The following is a 5,495-nucleotide window of genomic DNA, read 5'->3' as shown; positions in this document are numbered from 1 at the left end:
GGGGAACACTCACTGCCCAGGAGTACTCTCACTGCCCAGGGGAACACTCACTGCCCAGGAGTAATCTCACTGCCCAGGGGAACATTCACTGCCCAGGAGTACTCTCACTGACCAGTAGTATTCTCACTGCCCAGGGGAACAATCAGTGCCCAGGAGTACTCTCACTGCCCAGGTGAGACACTCACTGCCCAGGGATACTCTCACTGCCCAGGAGTACTCTCACTGCCCAGGAGCACTCTCACTGCCCAGGAGTACTCTCACTGCCCAGGGGTACTCTCACTGCCTGGGAGTACTCTCACTGCCCGGGAGTACTCTCACTGCCCGGGAGTACTCTCACTGCCCGGGGGTACTCTCACTGCCCGGGGGTACTCTCACTGCCCGGGGGTACTCTCACTGCCCGGGAGTACTCTCACTGCCCGGGAGTACTCTCACTGCCCGGGAATTCTTTCACTGCCCCGGAGTACTCTCACGGCCCAGGAGTAATCTCACTGCCCAGGAGCACTCTCACTGCCCAGGAGTACTCTCACTGCCCAGGAGTACTCTCACTGCCCAGGAGTACTCTCACTTCCCAGGAGTACTCTCACTGCCCTGGAGTACTCTCACATCCCTGGATTACACTCACTGCCCAGGAGTACTCTCACTGCCCAGGAGTACTCTCACTGCCCAGGAGCACTCTCACTGCCCAGGAGTACTCTCAATGCCCAGGAGTATTCTCACTGCCCAGGAGACCTCTCACTACCCAGGAGTCCTCTCACTGCCCAGGAGTACTCTCACTGCCCAGGAGTACACTCACTGCCCAGGAGTACACTCACTGCCCAGGGGTACACTCACTGCCCAGGAGTACTCTCACTGCCCAGGAGCACTCTCACTGCCCAGGAGTACTCCCACTGCCCAGGGGTACTCTCACTGCCTGGGAGTACTCTCACTGCCCGGGAGTACTCTCACTGCCCGGGAGTACTCTCACTGCCCAGGGGTACTCTCACTGCCCGGGGGTACTCTCACTGCCCGGGGGTACTCTCACTGCCCGAGAGTACTCTCACTGCCCGGGAGTACTCTCACTGCCCGGGAATTCTTTCACTGCCCCGGAGTACTCTCACGGCCCAGGAGTAATCTCACTGCCCAGGAGCACTCTCACTACCCAGGAGTACTCTCACTGCCCAGGAGTACTCTCACTGCCCAGGAGTACTCTCACTGCCCAGGAGTACTCTCACTTCCCAGGAGTACTCTCACTGCCCTGGAGTACTCTCACATCCCTGGATTACACTCACTGCCCAGGAGTACTCTCACTGCCCAGGAGTACTCTCACTGCCCAGGAGCACTCTCACTGCCCAGGAGTACTCTCACTGCCCAGGAGTATTCTCACTGCCCAGGAGTCCTCTCACTACCCAGGAGTCCTCTCACTGCCCAGGAGTACTCTCACTGCCCAGGAGTACACTCACTGCCCAGGAGTACACTCACTGCCCAGGGGTACACTCACTGCCCAGGAGTACTCTCACTGCCCAGGAGTACTCTCACTGCCCAGGAGTACTCTCACTGCCCGGGGGTACACTCACTGCCCAGGAGACCTCTCACTGCCCAGGAGTACTCTCACTGCCCAGGAGTTCTCTCACTGCCCAGGAGTACACTCACTGCCCAGGAGTGCTCTCACTGCCCAGGAGTACACTCACTGCCCAGGAGTACACTCACTGCCCAGGAGTACTCTCACTGCCCAGGAGTACTCTCACTGCCCAGGAGTACTCTCACTGCCAAGGAGTACTCTCACTGCCCAGGAGTACTCTCACTGCCCAGGAGTACACTCACTGCCCAGGAGTACACTCACTGCCCAGGAGTGCACTCACTGCCCAGGAGTACTCTCACTGCCCAGGAGTACTCTCACTGCCCAGGAGTACATTCACTGCCCAGGAGTACTCTCACTGCCCGGGGGTACTCTCACTGCCCGGGGATACTCTCACTGCCCAGAAGTACTCTCACTACCCAGGAGTACTCTCACTGCCCAGGAGTACACTCACTGCCCAGGCGTACACTCACTGCCCAGTAGTACACTCACTGCCCAGAAGTCCTCTCACTGCCCAGGAGCACTCTCACTGCCCAGGAGCACTCTCACTGCCCAGGAGTACAGTCGCTGCCCAGCAGTACACTCACTGCCCAGGAGTACACTCGCTGCCAAGGAGTACTCTCACTGCCCAGGAGTACTCTCACTGCCCAGGGGTCCACTCACTGCCCAGGAGTACTCTCACTGCCCAGGAGTACTCTCACTGCCCAGGGTTACACTCACTGCCCAGGGATACACTCACTGCCCAGGAGTACACTCACTGCCCAGGCGTACACTCACTGCCCAGGAGTACACTCAATGCCCAGGAGTGCTCTCACTGCCCACGAGTACTCTCACTGCCCAGGAGTAATCTCACTGCCCAGGAGTACTCTCACTGCCCAGGAGTACTCTCACTGCCCAGGAGTAATCTCGCTGCCCAGGAGTACTCTCACTGCCCAGGAGTACTCTCACAGCCCAGGGGAACACTCACTGCCCAGGGGTACTCTCACTGCCCAGAGGAGACAATCACTGCCCAGGGGTACACTCACTGCCCAGGGGTACACACACTGCCCAGGGGTACACTCACTGCCATCGGGTACACTCACTGCCCAGGAGCACTCTCACTGCCCAGGGGTACTCTCACTGCCAAGGGGAACACTCACTGCCCAGAAGTACTCTCACTGCCCAGGGGAACACTCACTGCCGAGGAGTACTCTAACTGCCCAGGGGAACACTCACTGCCCAGGAGTACTCTCACTGCACAGGGGAACACTCACTGCCCAGGAGTACTCTCACTGCTGAGGAGTACTCTCACTGCCCAGGGGAACACTCAGTGCCCAGGATAACTCTCACTGCCCAGGGGAGACACTCACTGCCCAGGGATACTCTCACTGCCCAGGAGTACTCTCACTGCCCAGGAGTACTCCCACTGCCCAGGAATACTCTCACTGCCCAGGGGTACTCTCACTGCCCGGGAGTACTCTCACTGCCCGGGGGAACTCTCACTGCCCGGGTGTACTCTCAGTGCCCGGGGGTACTCTCACTGCCCGGGAGTACTCTCTCTGCCCGGGAGTACTCTCACTGCCCAGGAGTAATCTCACTGCCCAGGAGCACTCTCACTGCCCAGGAGTACTCTCACTGCCCAGGAGTACACTCACTGCCCAGGAGTACTCTCACTGCCCGGGGGAACTCTCACTGCCCGGGAGTACTCTCACTGCCCGGGAGTACTCTCACTGCCCGGGAGTACTCTCACTGCCCCGGAGTACTCTCACTGCCCAGGAGTAATCTCACTGCCCAGGAGTACTCTCACTGCCCAGGAGTACTCTCACTGCCCAGGAGTGCTCTCACTGCCCAGGAGTACTCTCACTGCCCAGGAGTACTCTCACTGCCCAGGAGTACTCTCACTGCCCAGGAGTACGCTCACTGCCCAGGAGTACTCTCACTGCCCAGGAGTACTCTTACTGCCCAGGAGTACTCTCACTGCCCAGGAGTTCTCTCACTGCCCAGGAGTACACGCACTGCCCAGGAGTACTCTCACTGCCCGGGGGTACTCTCACTGCCCGGGACTACATTCACTGCCCAGGAGTACTCTCACTGCCCAGGAGTACTCTCACTGCCCAGGAGTACACTCACTGCCCAGAAGTCCTCTCACTGCCCAGGAGTACTCTCACTGCCCAGGAGCACTCTCACTGCCCAGGAGTACAGTCGCTGCCCAGGAGTACACTCACTGCCCAGGAGTACACACGCTGCCCAGGAGTACTCTCACTGCCCAGGAGTACTCTCACTGCCCAGGGGTCCACTCACTGCCCAGGAGTACTCTCACTGCCCAGGAGTACTCTCACTGCCCAGGGTTACACTCACTGCCTAGGGCTACACTCACTGCCCAGGAGTACACTTACTGCCCAGGCGTACACTCACTGCCCAGGAGTACACTCACTGCCCAGGAGTACTCTCACTGCCCACGAGTACTCTCACTGCCCAGGAGTACTCTCACTGCCCAGGAGTACTCTCACTGCCCAGGAGTACTCTCACTGCCCAGGGGAACACTCACTGCCCAGGGGTACACTCACTGCCCAGGGGAGACAATCACTGCCCAGGGGTACACTCACTGCCCAGGGGTACACTCACAGCCCAGGTGTACACTCACAGCCCAGGGGCACACTCACTGCCATCGGGTACACTCACTGCCCAGGAGTACTCTCACTGCCCAGGAGTACTCTCACTGCCCAGGGGAACACTCACTGCCCAGGGGTACTCTCACTGCCCAGGGGAACACTCACTGCCCAGGAGTACTCTCACTGCCCAGGGGAACACTCACTGCCCAGGAGTACTCTCACTGCCCAGGGGAACACTCACTGCCCAGGAGTACTCTCACTGCTCAGGAGTATTCTCACTGCCCAGGGGAACAATCAGTGCCCAGGAGTACTCTCACTGCCCAGGTGAGACACTCACTGCCCAGGGATACTCTCACTGCCCAGGAGTACGCTCACTGCCCAGGAGCACTCTCACTGCCCAGGAGTACTCTCACTGCCCAGGGGCACTCTCACTGCCTGGGAGTACTCTCACTGCCCGGGAGTTCTCTCACTGCCCGGGAGTACTCTCACTGCCCGGGGGTACTCTCACTGCCTGGGAGTACTCTCACTGCCCGGGGGTACTCTCACTGCCCGGGGGTACTATCACTTCCCGGGGGTACTCTCACAGCCCGGGAGTACTCTCACTGCCCGGGAGTACTCTCACTGCCCGGGAATTCTCTCACTGCCCCGGAGTACTCTCACGGCCCAGGAGTAATCTCACTGCCCAGGAGCACTCTCACTGCCCAGGAGTACTCTCACTGCCCAGGAGTACTTTCACTGCCCAGGAGTACTCTCACTGCCCAGGAGTACTCTCACTGCCCAGGAGTACTCTCACTGCCCTGGAGTACTCTCAAATCCCTGGATTACTCTCACTGCCCAGGAGTACTCCCACTGCCCAGGAGTACTCTCACTGCCCAGGAGCACTCTCACTGCCCAGGAGTACTCTCACTGCCCAGGAGTATTCTCACTGCCCAGGAGTCCTCTCACTACCCAGGAGTCCTCTCACTGCCGAGGAGTACTCTCACTGCCCAGGAGTACACTCACTGCCCAGGAGTACACTCACTGCCCAGGGGTACACTCACTGCCCAGGAGTACTCTCACTGCCCAGGAGTACTCTCACCGCCCAGGAGTACTCTCACTGCCCGGGGGTACACTCACTGCCCAGGAGTACTCTCACTGCCCAGGGGTACACTCACTGCCCAGGAGACCTCTCACTGCCCAGGAGTACTCTCACTGCCCAGGAGTACTCTCACTGCCCAGGAGTACACTCACTGCCCAGGAGTGCTCTCACTGCCCAGGAGTACACTCACTGCCCAGGAGTACACTCACTGCCCAGGAGTACTCTCACTGCCCAGGAGTAATCTCACTGCCCAGGAGTACTCTCACTGCCC

Source organism: Somniosus microcephalus, chromosome 6 (genome assembly GCF_052327205.1).
Source record: "Somniosus microcephalus isolate GS21.2 chromosome 6, FLI_Smic_1.0, whole genome shotgun sequence".
Classification (NCBI taxonomy): domain Eukaryota; kingdom Metazoa; phylum Chordata; class Chondrichthyes; order Squaliformes; family Somniosidae; genus Somniosus; species Somniosus microcephalus.
This window is presented reverse-complemented; position numbering follows the sequence as displayed.